A 21,676-nucleotide genomic window follows, 5' to 3' on the forward strand; every position below is an offset into this window, starting at 1 on the left:
TCAACTAGATGGTCAACTCTTTGAGGCCCAGGAATTAATCTTAAACATTCTAGTATCACCCCATTTCTAACACAATGCTTTATGTAAATTTATGATCAGTAGCTGTAGTTTGAATAAATCATCACTCTTACCACAAACATTATTATTATATAGAACATGCTAGTAGACATTGATGAAAATTTAAAATATGCACATTTTTTACCAAAAACTGGTTGAATACCTACTGCTTGCCAATGGTGTACAAGACTCTGGGGATACAATTGTGCGCCAAAATAAAGAGGGTCCGATTTATGTTCTAAGAGATTAGAAAGATGTTAACTAATTAAACTAGTTAATATATAATTAAAAATTGAGATAACAGCTCTGAAGAAAAGAAACAATTTTTTCATATAGTTTTGAATTCTATGTTCTCTAGCAAAGAAAAATACTCATTTGAAACCAGAATATTTTTTTCTGATTTTACACTAAATACATTTATCCAGAAGCTATATTTTCAACCACATGTGGGAATCACACTCTACTTCCTGTGCAACTAGATGCACCTGTGGTCTAGGTATGATGCTGACCAAGGTTCTTGGCCTTCCCCAACCAATAGAAATTTACTAGAGGCCAGACATGAAATTCAGGCAAGGCTTTATTGGGGCCTCTGCTGCAGCAGGTGGGGGGAGCAAGAAAAAGTAATAGGTTCCCTTGCTTATTTGCTCCCTGATGGGGACAAGCTGGTTCCTTATATGGGGTGAGGGTAGGGGTGTGTCCAGTGCTCAAGCCAGAGGGGTGTTTTGCTCACCCCTCTGGTGGTGTTGAGTTCAGGGGGCATGAGCAGTACTGTGCTTTTGCTCCAGACCCCCTGTTTTTGCTCCCAGCTCTTCAGAAGTGGCAGTTGGGGTTTTTTGGTCTTTTTGTATTTCTTGTCCAGAATTTGCCCCAACTGCTCATGCACGCAGTTATTTTTAGTCCCATATAGTTTCTTTGTATTTTGTTGCTCAAGGAGAGGTGTGTCCAGGTGCAAGCATTGCAGCACTGCAGCAAAGGGTCCCAGGTCCCAGCCTATCTCAGGTGGACTTAATAAATGGACACCCAATATCTTTTTGACTGTGAAAGGGGATCCTGGACCCTCTTCCTCTACTTCACTTTTCTGTGGATGAACACTGCCCAGGGAATAGTCAGTTCCAGTGTCACAGATGACTCTACTTAGTTGGCTTCTTAGCCTACTTAAATGGCCTCCTTAGTTCAGCTAAGGCAAGCCATGCTCAACCAAGGGGCAAAATATCCTACTTTTTCAGTTTGAAGTGTTCAAAGACCATTAATTTGCCTTTTCGTTACTTCATCTACAATGAAGGAAATTTTCAAGGTTGAGCTAGTGATTTTCCAACATTGTAGGCACCAAACTTACTTGTAAATATTTAAGTTAAAAAAAGTCACTGTAGCTAATCATCTCATTTACAAGTCAGGTTAAACATATGGGGAGTAACATGTGTAGACCAAAGTATGTTAGAACGGAAATGACACTTCCTAGCTCCCCAAGGATCTTTCACTTTGCTTGGCTGACTCTGCAACTCCAGAAAACTGCAGCCAGACTCCAGTAAAAGAAAAATTTGCCTCTTCTTACCTTTGCTGCCTTTTGCATTTCACCACTCAATTTACAGAGAAGAAATCTATTACTCAGCAGGTAGTGCTTGCACAAATGAAAGATAAATTTTTCTTCTAGATAGGACAGATCAGTGAGACTCATAAAATATTAATGATGAAAGCTTTAGGAATTAGGTATATCCCTGACCATAGGTTTCTCTTGACAGTGAAGCACAGTCAGTTTAATCCCTTTTTTTTTTTTTTCTGCAAGAGTCCCATCAAGAATGATATGAAGGGAAAAGAATACATGATTTAAGATTCAGATGAGCATAGATTTTTTTGAGAAAGGTAATTTTTCTCTCTTTCATTTTCTCCCATGTTTTGTGTTCCTTATCTGCTGTAAATTTCACTGAGTGATGTAGTGTGGTCGATTTGATTCTTGAAGCTGCTCATCTGCTCATGAAGGAAATTGCTTGAGAATAATAAAGTACACATTTCATATTATTTAACATACAATATAATAATAGTTGACATTTATGTGATTAAAGCAATTCATTTATCCAAAAATTAGGGATCTAGTGAATGTGTATTCAAATATACATCATCAAAGAATGGCTCTGTATTCTTCAGAAAGTAATCGTTACAGATGCTTTTCACTTGCTGAGATTTATTATCTTGAAAATCCTTCCATGATCTTTAAAAATGTATAATTACTTTTAGGTTTACTATTTCTTTGTAGAATGCTTAGTCAATTACCATTACCCTGAGATTCTTTTCAACATATATTTTCATTTTATACAGAAACAAAGTTTACATTTATAAAATTTAAGGATCATAGAAATTTATCATTCTCTTATTATGGCAACCTGAATAATTATATGTATTTATAAACATATATTTATATAATATAAATTTAAGTATCTATAATGTTAAATATTCGAATATTTAAAGTTTAAATATTGGAAATTTGCTGAAAATAATAACTTTATTAACCAATTATTTTTAAAATTCTTTAATATTTTTTATGCTAACATTATTTGTAGCATAATTCACAATGTTTTTACTCATGCTAAAGAACAGAAGAATATTAAACTAACCATTTTCATAGTAATGCCTCAAAAGGAAGACACCCAAAAATGAAACTAAGTACATCTAAATCATATCTATTAGAATTTAAGACATATTGAAAATGCCATTTAACATGCTAAATATTAATAACTAGAAAAATAAAACATCCTTTTTTATATGCTTTATTTCTCTATCTAAATAGAATAAATTCTTATACTAATAAATTTGTTTTTATATTAAAATATTTATTAGAAGAAAGTATATACAGTCAGAGAAATTTATTTTTGCTTAATTACCCTTTACTTAATTGAATATCTTGTTTCATGCATCTCTTCTCAGGTACACCCCTGATATTTTTCTTCAGTATATATGCACAATTATACAAAATCCAAATGCAATCCTTATAAGCCACTAATGGGTTCCTAAGATCCCGTGTTTACAGTGTATGTTGAAGTCTCCAGTTGATGATATACATACAAGGACAAATCAGCAGATTCCATTTTGTTAATCAGCCTTTTAGAAAATTCATCAACACACTGTAAAAAAATCAGATCTTTTGTTAAAACATATCTTGAAGTATGTTTAAAGTCACATCACTAGTAAGTAAAAAGACTCAAGACTTAGGTCCATTACGAAACACCTCGTCTTGAAGGATATTGTTATATTCTCAAACCCAATAGTTTTTCATTGTTGCCTGATCATCTGAACATCACCTCTAGTGTCTGGAATGCCTTTATCAATACAGTCTATTCATAAGTTTGAAAACAAACTCCATAGCCCAAACGCCCGGCAGTAGCTAAGTACCAGCTTGCACAGAATTAAACTCATTGTTACTACAGCCTTCTGCATACCAAATTTTTTGGAATCTGTAGCTAGACCCTCTTAAGTCCTACCTCCTTTCTGCCCCACTCTAATAATTGTAGGGGCCCCCTTCTCCGTACTAAGGTATAACCAATTAGCTGTAATAATAATAGCTCCATACTGAGAAATAAATTTATTTGAAATGAAAATTCTAAAATGACTCTTACCATTTTAAAATATCAGTCTCCCATTGCAACTATTCTTGCTATATCTGGAAGCTACAAAAGATAGAAAAAAATAGAAGAAAATTACAGAAATCCTACTGAGAGTCTTTTTGACCCCAGAAGCTGACCACAACGCACCTAAGTGGAGATGAAATCTGTGCCTCAAGAGCATATGAATTTTCACAGTTTACCATTGTGTAAAGCAATAAATCTTTATATAGCATTAAACTTCAGAAAATAACATTATTGGTTCCTCAGAAGTACCTAAATAGTCCAGAGAAGCACTAAATGTTTAAAATATAAATAGTAGTTTTAAGCCTAGTGGAGGAAAATAATGCAAAATAACAATGCATTTATTCCTCAAACTATCTTTGCTTAAAGAATATGCACATGACTTTAAAGACATTATTAGAGACTTCATGTATTCATTGTGTTATAGCTGCACAGTTTTCTTCTGAATACCTTTGTTAACAAAATCTGGCAGACATTCAATAGCAAACTGTGTTCCAAGCAATGAATCCATAATGTTGTAGCAGGAACAATCTCTTTAATGTTGTAAGACTTCATATATGATGGAAAAATCAATAACTTGGATAAACATGGAACAAACTAGCCCATGCACTTTTTCGGCGACATCCCATTTGATTGGAAACAGTTTTCCCCTGCCCATTTGGAGTTCACACATGATCACAGCCAAATAGGATTTTGCTTTTGTTCTTCACCTTAAGATCTTGTACATCTATAATGGGTAAATACTAAATCATTCTTACTTGTAAAACCCTGAGTCAAAGACACAGGATTTTTAAGAAATCCTCTCCTCTCAAAAAGAAAAATAAAAGAGCCAAAATGGTAAATATCAGTCATCCAGAAATCCCAGGAATTATGCCAGGACTCATTTTTCCTACTTTAGCTAGACTCATTATTAGTACATTAAAAACATTTCGAGACGAAATAGTGAATGATTTCCATTGCATTAATGGCATCTTTCTCCCATCCCCTTTTCTGTTATGCCAGACTTTAGTTTGGGGATCCATATGGTTTTGTGGAGACTGACTCCTCTTCTGGCTTCAGGGATGGGATTTATATAACACAGCTAAGCCAGTGTTATGGGCTGAATTTTGCAAGTCCAGAGTACATCTCAGGATTTTTTTGGGGGGGAATATTGTTAAGTAAATAATCCCCTCTTTCTACCTGAGGAGATGGAGGAAGGATGTAGTCCTAAGTGCTGGTGGCATTTATCTTAATATCACAAGGGGAGCCTTAGGATGAAACCAACCTCATAAGGCAGAATGTTGAAAACATGCCAGGTCTACCTGTAGATTTTTAAGTTGTGTGAGCCAGTTAATTATCTACACTTGAGCCATATGAAATTACTAATTTGATCATTTTTTATCATAAAAAGGACAAGCTCATGTTGATCAACCCAATGTACTGCTTAATCCAGAACTTCTGTTACAAGCTAATAAAACTCTCTAAACTGAAGAGATGGACACATAAAATTCTATGCCTTTGAGAATTTTTAACTTCTTAACTACTGCTAAAACATAAATTTATAAATTAAAAATTAAATTATAAATTTAATTAAGTTATAAATTAAAGTAAAAAATATTAATTATACAAGGAGTATATTGATACCAGTAGAGTTTCTAATGAAAGATTTCAAAAGGAATTTTTTGGATATAGAGATACAAAGAAAGTTATAGGAATATGATAATGTTAAAATATATGTGTATATCTTTATATTATATAATATATACTTCAAACATTTAATTTGACTACTTTTAATGAATAATTTAACTTAATATAAAGAATTGTTCCGTGCGATATATATATTAAAGCATTATGTTAAAAAGTTTATTCTATATTTTTCTCTCAATTTAGAAAACTAGCAAATATGAATATAATATGATTGCATGGGAATAACAAATTATCTAGAATAATTTTTTTAACTTTAATAAATAATAAACAAGAGGATTGTATTAGTAATATTGGGCTTTCTCTTTTCCAGTGTATCAACATTTTCTGCAGAGGACAGATTGTGAACAACTTCTTTCTTAAGGTGAGATTGGGTGTCATGCACAGTAGAAGTTTGAGAGGCTATAAATTTTTTAATATATTATCAAAGATATTCCATAAGTCAAATTGTCTTAGGGTAGTTGTGCATGCCTAAATTGAGGGTATGTGCTCATTAGTTTTATATGCATACATTCTATTTGTTCAACAGTACTACTTTTACTGTAAACTCTAGAGGATGTTTATTGGAAATTTCTGAGTTTATCAAAGCACATAACTTGATATTTTTATTAAAACTTGGAAATTTTATTGATGCTAAAAGAAAAAAACAAGCCACAGAACAAAACTAAAATATACTATTAAAACTAATACAATTAAGATATCTCTCAGAGCAAATGAGTACTCACACACACACACATACACACACACACACACACACACACACACACAGAGGCATGTTAATATTTTTAACTTCCTCCTAAAATACAAGTATATTAGATTATTTTAATTACCATGAGCCATCAGATTTTTTTATCAATGCTATAGGTATTTTTGCTCTATTATTCCAAGAATTAGATATTGTTATTACTGTATTATAAATTAATATTATATTAGATTTACTCGCATATTTACCACTATTTTTTCACTGTTCCTTCTTATTAGAACTTCCACCTTATCTATTTATTTGAAGTATATTTTTTAGACTTTCCTTTAGTGAAGATTTCTCAGTTTTTCTTTGTCTGAAAGTGTTTGTATTTTGCTCTTGTCTTTGGAAAATAGTTTCTCTGAACTGTGAGTCGACATTGTCAAAGATTTTTCTGACACCATTGAAGATTTTATTCTTTTATTTTCTGGATTCCATTTATTAATGGCAAGTCAACTGTCTGTCTAATTGTTATACCTGCATAGGTAATTTGCTATTTCTCTTTGGCTGCTTTTAAAATCTTCCTCTGTTCTTTGGTGTTCTGAAGCTGGTTATGACGTGTATAATTTTTATGTATCCCACTTTAGACTTGTTGGCCTTCCAGAATCTGAGGATAGATGTCTTTCAGCAATTCTGGAACTCCTTGGTCATTACCTCATTTAGTGTGACTTTTTCCATTTTTCTCTACTTTTATGTCTCTTAATTTTTTTCCAAATCATTTCATATTTTCTTAGTATCATATTCTCTGAGTCTATATCCCATTCACTGATTTGATCTGTATTTGTGATTTATTTTAAATTAATCTCTTTTTATTCTTTTAATTTTATAATTTTTGATACAAAATTCCAGTTGAGTGTTTTACAAATTTAATAGTCTCTTTTTCTTGTTCTTATTTTCATTTGAGCCTCTATTTTAATTTTCATGGTTCTAATTGCACTTCCAGTTCCTTCTTGTTCTCACATGTGAAATCTTATTTTCCTTGTGTGCTCTGATTTTGACTGTAATCTCACACATGTGGAATGTTATTGATGAAAATTCTTTAAGGCCAGACTTGGAGTTCCATTTTTAAAGTATTTGCTTCTACTAGTCGCTCAAGGGCACTATTAATCCAGGACAATTTTTAAACTAAATGCTTTGCTTTTAAATTAAATGCTTTCAAATAGCATGGATGTAGATTTCAGGTCTGTGATGAAGACCAACTTGTTAATGTGAATCCTTTTTTTTTTTTTTCTCTAACCAGCACTAAGGACAAGACTGTATATTGCCTTTCAGACCCTTTTTCCGCATGAGATTTCTTTCTCATTTTATGGAAGAAGTCTTCTACCATACTTTTCCCTTTATCCTCATGAAGCAGCCAAAAGGGAAGCTCAAGCTTTCCGAGGATCTCTAGAAGTTCTCATGTTGTACACTGCCTTTGGTGATACCTCTTAGGATTCCTGCTTTTACTTTGATCTTAGTCTTTGCAGATTTCGTTCATGTCAGATGCAACCTTCTTTAAAAGTATGCACATATATTTGTATACATAATTTTATTCAGTTGCTTTCATCAGGAATTTACGCTGGCTATATAGATCCAGTTTACTGGCTTGAAGCAGATAATAAAGTGTTTAGAGTCTACTTAAAATGCTAATACTTAATTCTTTATATTTCACAGATGGTGTATGCAGTGAGATTTTTCTCTTTTGACTCAACTCAATAGTTGACCTCTGCTAAAACTTCAATTCAAACTAATTTTCTACCTCTACAAGTCTCCAACCTTTTCCTTCATAATTCTGATATGGTTCTGTTACTTCTTTCTCTTCCCTGAAGCAAGGACTTCATCACATTAATATTGCTAAACTACAATATTAAGCCCTGTCAAGAGTGAAAAGGAGTATAGTCTTTGTTTGATTCTGCTTTTGAAGAAAACAAAAACACATAATTTTGGTTCCCCTCCTAATCTTTTAGACTCCTAAATCACATGGTATTAATTTTATTGCTTTTGAGATTCTTGTAATTACCATTAATGCTTACTATTTAACTAAGAGGGCAATTCATAAAATGCCCATGCAGGCTCTCTAATGAAGTTACCCCTATGGTAGTTAGAAAAGGTGGCTAAAATTGGAGAGGACATGTACACATGTTTTTTCTTCTCTTTACTCATGTAAAAGATGTGTATATAAAGCAGCTGTTGTTGTCATTTTCCAGCATAAACATTTGAAAAATTTCTGTTTACTCCCTTTGGAGGCTGGCACTTTCACACTGTTTAAATCAGCCAGATTTATTTGTAGAAAATAGTATTAAAATGTCCACGTGCTATGTTTTGTAATATAAAATCCATTATTATTTTTTACTTTAAAATACAATGCATGCTATTTTTCTGGAGTTTTCAAGATAATGTGAAAATATTAGTACAAAATCATTCAGTTTATAACAAGCTGTTCTTTGAGGGAGGGAGGAAATTTTCAAACATAAATTTCAATCAATCAGTACCGAGTTCATTTTCATAAGCTGTTTTACTTTTTATATTTTATTTTTAAACAGTGTCTAGTAGCAATTAAAATTCACAGTAATTTGTTTTGTCCCAAATATTTGTAGTGTATGTAGTTCATTTTTCCTTTCAATGCATTGAGGGGTAGGGCTCTTTAATTACATTTTCTACTTCCTGCATTTTCACTACTCAACTACCTACAGCTAAATCAAAGAGCTAATAACAAAATACTAAGCAAAAGAAGCTATTTTATTCAAATACAGTTGAATTATCCAGCTTTATATGAGATATTGTAGTGAGCTGCTTTGCATTGCAGTATGCAGTATTAGCCTGCAGAAAATTTTAACTTTTTATAATCCTTTCATCACAGCAGATGTGTGATCCTATATTACCTATCTGTCATTTTTTATAAATATGGACTTCTCAGGAATTGAGTAGTCATCTCTCACTTTTTATTTCATTTCTTTACATAATGTTAGAGCAGTGAAGCATATCCAGTTCAAAATCCTTAGTTTTGATCTTCGTAGAATAAAATTTATGAGCAACTTAACTTCCCCAAGTGCATCATTATTACAACTCCACTGGGATTCTTTAACCTTCAACCCCAAGCTAAATTTGGCAAAACCTTGAATGGGTGCTCTCTTCGTTAAAATTCTCAGCTTCTGTATTTCTGTGTCCCATGGAAATTATTGCTTTGTATAAAATCAGCAAGCAAATATTTGCTTACAAATTAGATAGACTGATATTGATCTGCATGTGTTTTAGAAAGAGAATAAGTCCCATTTTTAAAATATAAAATGATAAGACTGAAAATGACTCAATATTACTCTAGAAATGAAAGAACATATATCCACAGTCTATGGATCGTAAGGCTTTAGAATTGCACGAGTGCTAGGGGAATTATGTCATGAGGGACAAAGCATAGTGATTTTTACTTGAGGAACAAACTGCTATTCTCATAATGTAGAAATGCTAAATAAATAAGAAATGTGTAGCAGTTCTCAGGTTTTCTGTTCTCAGGATCCTTTCTTAAAAATTATTGAGGACTCCAAGGAGGTTTGTTTACGTGCATTTTACATTGATATTTACTGTATTAGAAACTAAAGTATAAAATTTAAGATATTTATCATTTCGTTTAACATTAACAATACACCTATTACTTATAAATAATGTATTTTTATGAAAAATAGCTGCATTTTCTAAGCAAAGCATAATTTAGTGAGAAGGGTAGCATTGGTTTTCATTTTTGCTAATCTCTTTAATATGTGGCTCAGCAGGAGACTGCTGGGTTCTCATTTCTGCTACTGTATTCATTGTTTTGATAGAAAACATTATGAAGACTTTGGAAAACTCCACTGTAGACTCTTGACAGAATGAGAATTAAAAGACAAATAAAGTCTTAATATAATCATCAAAGTAGTTTTGACCTTGCAGCTCCACAGAAAAAGGTGGTGAAGATCCCAGGTAACCGTAGGTGACACTTTGAAAATTACTGACTTAGGGGCTTCAAACAGCAACGTACTTTCCCTCTGAGTCTACAGGTCACCTGGACAATTCTGCCAGTCTGGGCTGGGCTTGACTGAGCTCCCTTGGCTTACTCAGGTGTTTGCACTCAGCTACTTGGTTGTCTGGAAGCTGGCTGCTCTAGGATGGCCTTGGCTGAGATGACGGCCTTTGTACCTCTAGCAAGTTAGCCTGGCCTATTCCCATGGCAATGAGTGTTCCAGGAGGGAGAGTTGAAGCATGAAAGGCCTCTTGAGTTCTAGGCTTAGAATTGCACGCTATTAATTCTATAGCATTCTTTTGGCCAAATGTATAGAAAAGTCAACCTACATTCATGTGTGGAAAACAGGCTCCACCTCTCGATGAGAGAAGTTATAGCCATATTGAAAAGGGGGTACATACAAGGAAGAATTTGGGGCATTTTGTCAATTAACCATAGCATCTTAGATCCGCCCCCCCCCCAAAAAAAGGGTAAAGGTAATTCTTTGCCTCATTTTCAATAGATTTGAGTCTGTTGTATGTGCTGTAGGAATCTGTTAGGACATATTTAGAAGTAATAGTGCTCTCATTTAAAATTCATTAGTTTGGGCCCTACACTGTAAATGCTTACCTGTAACCAGGGCTTCAGATATAACCAGGTCCTGACACAAGGACTCACACTAAAAAGAATACATAAGACAGTGCAATGGATGGCAACTTTGCCAATTTTTAAATTTACACTAAGAAATATATATATTATTTGAGATGGACATACGTGTATGCATAATCAGCAAAATTTTATTATAGTCAAATAATACTATATATTATCAAAATTCAGTTTCACAGAGACCAGAAATAGCCAAAAAATATAATTTGAACACATTTCCTCCTTATAAGGAGACAAATACAATAAAGACCACAATGTTTTTCTCTGATTATCAAAATACGAAATATGAGGTCAGATGAGTAAGGATCTAGTGAAATCAAGCTAAGAGAGTCACATCTAATGACAAGATTTTTTGTTTCCTGTTTTTTCCTTTTCTAGAAGGGTGGAGAATGCTTAAAGTGTATATATTGCGTCTCTCTCCACCTCAAGGATAACCATACCATTAGGAACAAAAATATCAAAACCTTTTACAACTTGGTTCACTTTCCTCTGGATCAGATGTTACATACTCAAATGTCTAGAATCATATAGGTAATATAAATGAGTAATGCACTTCAGTAGTAAAATATTAAGAAATTGGAAGTGGGGAGATTGTATGAAACTGGAAAAAGCCTTCCCCATCTAAATGGGATTAGCTAATACTTAGGTCCAGCCAGTTGTTGCAGTGTGGGAATGAAAGCCCATTATTACTATACACTCTAATTGTAAAAGAAATCTAGATATTTATTTGAAATTCTTCCCTTTTCACACATTGCATTGACCAAGCCAATTCTGTTAGAACCTAGAATCTCCCTCACCTGGCTATTTTTTGTGAAACCTTCATCATTGGAACGTTGCAGATGTTGTCATGAAATTCCTGTTTTCTAGGCCATGTTCCAATTGATATATTGCTTTGTTTTTGATGTTCATTCATATTGATATTTATGTATGAATATTGATATCACACACACTCATAATCTAGTCTTGCTCTGTCTTTTAAAATTTATTAAATTTATTACTCTCATGCATTAAAGTGCATAAGAGCAAAATTAAATTTGTTTAGCATGCTAAACAAATTTAACTCAAATAAATAAAACTGTAAAAGGTGAGCAAAACCAGAGAGAATGGGAGAGGAACAGAAATAAACAGAAATAACAATTTATATAAATTTGCATTAGGCAGTTTTACCTACCATTTCACTTGGTATACCCCACTGTGCCTTTGTCCTATTGATAAGTTACATCAGTCACTTGGACTCTCTAGCATTTTTTTTTTTTTTTTCTGCTGCATAAACTTGTGGCTGGACTAATGATCTTTGCATTCCTTTTTAGATTGATATCCTATGATCATCAGTTTGACTTTTAAGTCATTTTAAAAATATTTTAATATAAAATAAAGTATGCTTTGAGCCACTGAGTAAATTATAAACATTCTCTTCCAGATTATGATATAACTAATATTCTCTTAGAAAGCAATGCATAAATATGTATTGCAGCTAATCAGTTTTTAGTCTTGCCTCTTTAACCTTCTTTAAAAAACTCAATGCTTTGTGCATAATAGATTTCTCAACAGGTGTTTGTTACTCATTGATACAGGTGGGTGAACTTTTCCATTTAATGTGCTTTTTCTTAGTAGTACGAGGTACAGGTAGTGACACTCACTAATATTAAGACACATTACAAGCTTCATCTCATAAATGCATAGTGAAGTGAGGATCTCTAGCATAGACTGTATTCTTTTTTATTCCACAATCATACTGATTTCAACTTCAGTATCAATCTATAGAAACAGTGTCTTAGCCTGTTCAAGCTGCTATAACAAAATATCACAGCCTGGATAGCTTGTCAACAACAGACATTTATTTCTCACAGTTCTGGAGGCTAAAGTCCAAGATCAGAGTGCCAGCATGAGTGAGGGACCTTTTTAGAGTTGCAAACTTCTGGTCTGGTGTATCCTCACATGGGCAGATGGAACAAGCTAGTTCTCAGGGGCCTTATTTATAAGGGCTCTAATCCCATTCATAAGGGTTCCACTCTCATCACCTAATCACCTCCCAAAGGTCCCACCTTGGGCCCCACCTAATACCATCACCTTGGGTATTAGGTTTTTCAGCATATGAATCTGAAGAGGGACACAAACATCAGACTATATATAGCTCACAAATTTCCTACAGACTATTTGCAAGCAGTTTTTATTTTCACCAGTTAGCATGGGATTTCAAAATGTACAAAACTGAGTATGGATTTTTATTTTGTAATTTAATAGTTGTGTGAATACAGGCAAGTTATTTAATCTCTGATCCTCCTTTGCCCTTTCTATAAAACAGTGCATGACTTAACATAAATGACCATTTCTTTCTTTCCTTCCTATACAAGTCATTGTCATGAAAAATGATATTTCCAATGCAGGAAAAAAAAAAAAACAACACTTGGGTTTCCAAAGTGCTCCTTTTAATAGGATTATGGGCACAACGAATGTCTGTCCAAGTCAATTGCTACTTGTCATTAAGAAATTTGATTATTAAGTGGTTTTCTCTAAGCTGTCCATCCAAATACAGTTACATGCAATTAAAATTAAACCTTAGACACATTCTATTCTGTTCTATTCTGTAACCGTTACACGTTCACAGTTCTTTTTAATGTTGCACACATTCATCGATGAATAAAAGGAAAACTCTGAGCCAGGATCTAATTGTAATATAGCTATCTTGTAAAGTTTCTTATTAGGTGTAAATATAAAGTGTAATCACTAATATCATGGGCAGTGGTTTTAAATTAGGTAAGTGGCCCCCTTCTCTCTGAAGAAAATGAATATAAGAAAACAATAAATTAATTTCTAATCTCCAAGAAATATTTCAGCAAGTTCTCCCCTCCCCCTTTTTTGGGGGACCCAGCCTCCTGACACTTTGCAAAGCAGGAAACGATACCTGCCACAAGAAGCAGAAGGGAAATTTGGGGTTATCACACTGGGAGAAGACTCTACTAGTTTTTACCAGGCCGTACCTCTGCCCAAGGAATTGAAAAGCAGTTTGTATGTATTTAAATAAACTATTTACAAAGCATACTAAAATCAGCACTGGATCAGCAGTGTTTCCGTTATAGCTTTTCTCATGTGTGATAGCAGATCCAGTCCCGCCCTCCAACTGTCTGTGCATTGTCTTTCTTTCCCATGACTCACCCTAATTTTCAACTCTATCTTTTCTGACCTGACACTGACATTTACATTTGCCTTAAACTATGACAAAGCTTGATAAGGCTGGAGACCTTTTCTAATCTGAGTCATTCTATTTAATTCATTGTTTGATTCTAATGCTGAACAGATAAAACTGTGTGGGACTATTGATGTAAAAGGTGTAGAAAGCTTATGTAAGCACAGAATCCATCACCTCTTTATTACTAGCAGTAAAGAATAATAAAAACAACCTCCACAAATTACATTTGGCTTAAGAAAGTATAGTATACTTTGATTACACGTGGTTATATCTCAGTCAGCAATAAATTCAAGATTTATTTATTTACAGTCTACTTGGTGACTGGCAGATGGTTAGATTTGGAAATATAAACAGATATAATTGCTACAAGTTTTGAAATAGAAATGTGAACTAAATGGGAGCAGTTTATTCAACTGATGATGTTGGGATACAGAATTGATCTGATAGACTTTTTGGGAGGTGCGTACCAACCTCTAGTTGCTTTGTTATCTCCTGTAGTCAAAGAAATAACCCTTGAAGTCAGGTGTTAATGTGCCAGTTTTAAAATGAAGAACCTGAGGATTAAGGCCTTGCCTAAAATCACACAATCAGTAAGTAGGAAATCCAGGATGCAAATTCCGATGTATCTAGCTGCCACGTTATCTCTTTCAAGCAAATGAGGATGAGACTTGAGGCTGAGTTTTAAGGGTGAATTGGAGTTAATTAAGCAGACAAGGAGAAAGTAATTTGAGGCACAGAAAACAATAGAAGCAAACACACACATGATAAGGTAAATGGCATAATTTAGGAAGTGAATAGGCCCTCGTAGCTATAATATTAATTGTTAGAAAGGAATCCCTGAAAAGTAGACTAGACCTACAGGCTGAAGTCAAGTTACAATGCACCTAACATGCAATGACAAGGAGGTATAAATCATTGAAAGGTTTTAAGTAAGAAAACAGAATTGTAATGAATCTTTAGAGAGATAATGCTAATAACATGGTAGATGAACTGTAGAAATGAGTAGATTTTGGTAAGTCTTTTAGACTCCTGGACCCAACTCCAAAGTTTGTGTGTGGGGGAAGGGTAGGCTAGGGGTGTGCTTTCCACACAATATCAAGCAATTCACAGATACCAGCAGAGTGTCAAGAATTCAACTCAATTCTGACACTGTCTTCTGGGAGATAGCATCAGATCCCACAGGTTAAGGGCTCAGTCCTACAAGACTGCCCTGCCACCCCCCTCCCCCCACTCCACTTCAGATGCCAGTTGCAAGCCCAGGTTGTTACCTGTGCTTCTAACCGATTGGCTGTAAATCAAAGGTTCCCAAGACCCCTTCCCAGGATTGATTAATCTGCTAAAGTGGCTCACAGTACTCAGAAAAACATCATACTTAGTAGATAAGTTTATTAAAAAGGGATATAATTCGGGAACAGCCAGATGGAAGAGATACATAGAGCAAGGTATGAGGAAAGGACACAGAGTTTCCATACCCTCTCCAGATGTGCTGTTCTCCCAGCATGTTCACCAGCCAGATGGAAGCTCTCTGAACGCCATCCTTTTGGGTTATTATGAAGGCTTCATTACAAAGGCTTGATTGATTAAATCATTGGCCATTGGCAACTGATTCAACCTCCAGCCCCTCTCATCTCTCAGGAGGTCTGGGGGTAGGACTGAAATTTCCAAATTTCTAATCACATGGCTGGTTCTCCTGGCAACCAGCCCCCATCCTTAGTGCATTCCCAAGTCACCTTATTAACGTAAATAAGAGACACCTTTAAGCTTTCAGCACTTAGGAAACGCCAAATGTTTAGGGAGCTTTGAGCCTGGAACTGTGAACAAAGACCAAATATATATTTCTTATAAATCATAATATTGTAGTAGGGCAACTGAGTAAAACCCTGTAGCTACCAACATGGGCCTCTGAGTCCAACCAACCTTGTTGTGCCAATCTATTCTAATTTTGAGGATTAAATATAAAATTTTTACAAAGCACCATCCCTGTGCCTGGCAGATAGTGATCCTCCAAAAATATTAGTTGTTGTTATGTTATTTTGGAATTAGGACTTAATTTGATCATTGAACAAACATTTGAGGGCTTACTATGTGCCAGGAACTCTTCTAGAACTAGGGGTACTACAGTGAATAACACAGTTAAAGTCCTTGCTCTCAAGGGACTTACATTCTGGAGGGGGCAGGAGAGTCCGGAAAAAAATGGTAAAAAAAGATTAGCAAAAATTATCAGAGACATTTCTGAGATAGAATTGACAGACTTGATCACTTACTACATGTGGGATGGTGTGTGTCATAAGTGAGGGCAACAGAGGAAGAGTTAGGAATGATGCTGAGATTTTTTCCCCCCGCAGCAATGCAGAGGCATTGTGTTGTCATTAGCCAAAATAAGACAGCAGGCCCAAGAGCACATATAAGGAGAGTTGAGGAGAAGGGCAGAAAACGAATTTGATTTAGAACATGTAGAGTTACAAATGTCTGTATATCCAGGTAGAGATGGTAGGCTCTGGAAATTGGCTTCTATAGAATGGTATGCTGCAGTAGGATAGAAAAAAATGTGTCTTGGTTATGCAACTCTCTGTCTCCAACCCCCAGCAGAATGCTGACACCTACTGAACATGTTCATGACAATTTTGTTGTAGAAAATAATATATATTTTGAAGAAAATACTACCTGTAACTCCATGACTAACTCACAGTAAGATTATGACAAGGAAATCCCCTTCTGCTTCCCATCTTTACTTTTATTTGACTGTATCACCTCTCAGATGCAAGTAGCAAACCTTGAGTGGTTTGGCTAACTTGTATTTACAGGGTCCCTTATGTAGGAGCAGTGTTCTTCCTTTCTAGCTCTGCTAAACAGAGGTACTTATTAAGCTGAGTGTAATTTGATATTCAATTAGAATTTAAGACTCTTTATTAAGAGACTCTAAGCTTTTTGAGGGAAAATATTATATTCATATTTGCATCTTCATGGTTTATCCATGTGACAAATTAATAAATGAAAAATTTAAAAAGAATGTGATGTAACACCCGAGGGAATGGATACACAAAACACAGATCATTGTAATTCTTCACCTAACCTTATCAAATAAAAATACTCAACTATATGATTCGTAAGATCACTTTCTAGAAATATAATTCTGATATTAAAATTTGACTATATTGCAAATAAGTGAGTATATCGTAAAAGAGGTCTTACATTTAGAGAGATTTTATGTGTATAACACTGAACATTTTCAAATTAAATTACAAAAAAGCAATGATTTTAAAGAAATACCATACAGCAGAGACTACTTCATAAAAAAAACTATGGATATAGAACAAAATAATATACTGAAGCTTTGGATTGTTCAAACTGGTTTTACAATGTTTTAAAATTCTCTGAAAATAAAAAAAAATCAATTTGTACTGGAACTTTGATTTTTTTTAATCCAATTGATCTGTTCCCTTATGTATTTACAGACTTACCCTAGAGACATCTAGTTATTCCAATAAAAATAGAGATAATCTTCAAGAACTAATAGACCTTATTTTCCCATTTATGTAATTTGATTTCAAAAGGCACACCCTTATGTAAAATGGTTGCTCCATTACTAATCCCTTGTCAAGATTCCATTTAGAGTGATTTCCCTGTGCCTCTGCATTTAGGAACTAATTTATTAAACCTATTTTCTGATTTTTACTCATTTGTCCTTTTCTAAATTAATCTTCGATCTCAAAAATGTACAAAATAAAACTTTTATTATATGGTATTCTATGCTGAAATAACCAGAAAACTCCTCTCATCCCAAGTTCAAAGTAGAAAGAATGCATGTGGTTATGACTGTGGGCTCTGAAATCAACTTCCTCTGAGTTGAGTCCTTCCTACCTTTATCACTTCTAGGTGATATATCTTTAAGAAAGTCATGTAATCTCAATAAATTTGTTTCCACATGTGTAAAATGACAAAATAATGGTGCCTATCTTACAAGTTTATTGTGAAGATTAGGTGAATTACAGCACATAAAATTCTTAACACAGCCTGGCCCTTACTAAAAGCTCAGTGTGCTGCTTATATATAAATCTAGATATTATCTGCCTCTACTGTTTATATCACTGTCCATTAAAAAGCATCAGGCATTTTACTACTTCTTTCAGTCTTTCAAATGTCTTTTGTAAGTGCCAGTCATATGGCTATCACTATATTAAATGCTACAGACAATAATCAGAAAATTGAAAATATAGTGTTTGGTACACCAGTGTGAATGATCCAAGGTATAATAATAATAAAAGTTCACAATAATTACATGTTAAGTGAAAATACAGATAAATTTGCAATAAGAAATCTTTGGCCATTTTTTAGCTATAATATGGATTTTTCCTTCTTATTTCCTTCACCACAGCTTTTGTTTTAATGCAGTGATCTTAACTCCCAACCCCCAGAATCTCCCAGCAGGATCAAACTCCCACCCACACTTTTGTATACAAAATAGCAAAATGAACAGTAAAATAGTGTCTTATAGTTAGAAACATACTCCTTGGAGTTCTACTAAGAGTTTCTCAAATTTTAATTAGAGATGTTTTTGTCTGCATTCTCAAATGGTAAATTCATCAGTTAAGAATCCATCAAAAATGGCGGGGAATGTTTCTGAGGTATACATTTTTCTAAATACTAAAGTGAATATAAAGACAGTTTCCTTGACTTGAAGGAACCCACAGTTTGTTAGAAAAAAATATTGTGTAAAGAAATCCTTGCAATGAAGTGTTGAAGGTGATATGATGGATAAGTTACATCAGTTGCACAGATGGCCCAAAGATAGTACTGACTACTTCTACCTAAAGGAGGGAAAAATCAGGTAATGTTTCATAGGGGGAGCGTCACTTGAGCTGCTGAGGTGGGGAGTAGGGAATATTTGAATAGACGTAGCACAGGATGTTAAGATGGAATGCTGTCAACTACTACAGCCAGAGAAGGTGACAGGAACTTTCAATGACATGCAAAAGAATTTGAACTCTGTGCTATCAGCAAATGGAATAATGGAATGTCTCATGCTTGGGAGTGACATGGCCAAATTTGTTTTAAGAAAGACTATAAAAGGGAGTGTGGAAAAGGGCTATGAAAATTGCAAGACGTTCTTTAGAGATGACTGTTGATGGAACAGTTTTAACAGCATGTGTTTAATGCCTTCTGGACTAGATACACTAGCTTTCGAAGGCTGGAAAATTTAAATACCTTAGGTCAATGGATAATATATAAAATCAAATATTATATTGATTATAAGCCATTAGTATCTACAATATTTTATATTGATGAGTTATTACTGCACATGTATAATATTTTTCTAGGAAAAATGAATGTGTATTAAAGACTAAACTATTATTTCAAAGATAAGCTTAGCAAAGTGAGGTGAATGATAGAATTAGTCAAACCCCTGAAAAATTATAGTAAAAACTATAATGATGATTGGGGCATTGAAAGATCCTGAACTGTTTTATGAATCATGAAATATTGTTATGTTTAACATAGTTTCAGTGTTACATGTATTCACATAAATTCCAAATTTTTCACTAATAGCTGAAATGGTTAATTTTTCATTAACCAGAATATTTTAATATGATACCAGAATTCTTTTTCTTTTAAGTATTTTTCAGTTTGACTTAGCTATAATTGACATATATCACTATATAAGTTTAAGGTGTACAGCGTAATGGTTTGACTTACACATACTGTGAAATAACTACAGCTATTAGTTTAGTTAGAATCCATCATATGTATACAATAAAAAGAGAAAACAAAATAAGAAAAATTTTTTCCTTGTTTTGAGAACTTTTAGGATTACTCTTAACAGCTTTCCTGTATATCATACAGCAGTGTTAACTATAGTTATCATGCTGTACATTACTTCCCTAGTACTTATTACTCTTGTAAGTGGAAGTTTGTACCTTTTAACCACCTTTATCCTATTCTCCATCTCCCCAGCCCCTGCCTCCGGTAACCATAAATCTGATCCCTTTTTCTATGAGCTTGTGCTTTTTGTCTTGTTTTGGATTTTATTTGTTTGTGTTTTTAGATACAGTATTTATCTTTCTCTGTTTGATTTATTTTCCTTAGCATAATGCCTTAAATACCCATTCATGTTGTCGCAAATGACCAAAGTTCCTCATATTTTATGACTGAATAATATTCCCTTATATATGTATTCCACAACCTCTTTATCCATTCATCTGTTGATGGACACTAAAGTTGGTTCCATTGGACCAGAATTCTTTCTTATTTTTGTATATTAATGTCAATGTTTATTTGTACCTAAGAATCTTCTTATTACCATTCTCTTCTTATTACCATTTTAAAATTACTTTATACACACTATTGAAACTCCCAATCCATTCCTCCCTTACTCCCCTCCTCCTTAAAACCACAAGTCTTTTCTCTACGTCCGTGAGTCTATTTCTGTTTCTTAGGTGAGTTCATTTGCACCATATTTTAGATTCCACATATAAGTGATATCATACGGTGTTTGTCTTTCTCCTTCTGACTTCCTTCACTTAGTATGATAGTCTCTAGTTCCTTCCATGTTATTACAAATGGCATTATTTCATTCTTTTTTATGTCAGTTTAGTATTCCATTATATATAATATATATATCATATATGTGATATATATATGCATATATATCACATCTTCTTTTACATTAAAAAAGAAACCTAAAAATAGAATTACCTTATGATCCAGCAATCCCACTCCTGGGCATATATCTGGACAAAACTATAATTCAAAAAGACACATGCACCCCTATGTTCATAGCAGCACTATTTACAATAGCCAAGACATGGACCAGAATTCTTAACCAGATAGAAAACAGTTAAAATGTGTAGTCTGGGGCTTCCCTGGTGGCGCAGTGGTTAAGAATCCGCCTGCCAATGCAGGGGACACGGGTTTGAGCCTGGTCTGGGAAGATCCCACATGCCTCGGAGCAGCTAAGCCCGTGCACCACAACTACTGAGCCTGCGCTCTAAAGGCCACGAGCCATAACTACTGAATCCCGCGTGCCTAGAGCCCGTGCTCCACAACAAGAGAAGCCACCGCAATGAGAAGCCTGCACACCACAATGAAGAGTAGCCCCTGCTCACCACAACTAGAGAAACCCACGCGCAGCAACACTCAATGCAGCCAAAAACATAAATTTATTAAAAAAAGAAAGCATAGTCTGTAATGACATACATTCTCAGTTAATGTTTTTCATCATATGAATTTCATGGAAAACCTATACACTATAAAATTTGACTTAAGTAATTAATTAAATATTAAATATCAGAATAACCAATGAGGAACAAATGAAAAACTAGTGATTTTCAACATAAAAATGTAATAAAAAGAAAATTTTTGGAAAATACAAACATTTCCAATGATCTTTAATGCTTCTTCCTAGGATATTTTAACTTAGTCATTGGCCATTGTTTTTGAGGATACAAGGAAGACAGAAAAAGTCTTATTTTAATGCTTAGCTATCAAAGGGACCATAAGCCAGAAAAATACCAATGAAAATGCTTCTGCGGAGCTTCTTTGCAGCCCTTTTCACCTTCTGGTGTGATGTTATATGGTCAGTTTGTTTGTGAGGTGTAGCGTCAAAGTTAAAATCCTCTTTTTCCTGAAGGTTTCCTACCAGTGTTTCATTATGTCTTTATTTTGTTTCTATTTTTCTTTTAAGAATGTGAACATATTTTTTCATAATATACTGAGAGCAGTTTAATAATGACTTTAGAAACCAAATCCAATGCAGATTGAAGTAGGCACAT

The 21,676-nt window shown here is 34.0% G+C and overlaps 1 protein-coding gene across 4 annotated transcripts in view; it reads left to right on the forward strand.

The window, feature by feature from the left end:
- Positions 1 to 21,676, forward strand: part of MGAT4C (MGAT4 family member C) — a 611,229-nt gene that overhangs the window by 558,468 nt on the left and 31,085 nt on the right. For all 4 annotated transcript variants that reach the window (XM_060305864.1, XM_060305862.1, XM_060305865.1 and 1 more), the window contains one exon: positions 5,671 to 5,721. The gene's annotated coding sequence lies outside the window, so the exon portion shown is untranslated. The remainder of the gene's footprint in view (positions 1 to 5,670; positions 5,722 to 21,676) is intronic.

The sequence above is a fragment of the Globicephala melas genome, chromosome 10 (assembly GCF_963455315.2).
Source record: "Globicephala melas chromosome 10, mGloMel1.2, whole genome shotgun sequence".
Lineage (NCBI taxonomy): Eukaryota > Metazoa > Chordata > Mammalia > Artiodactyla > Delphinidae > Globicephala > Globicephala melas.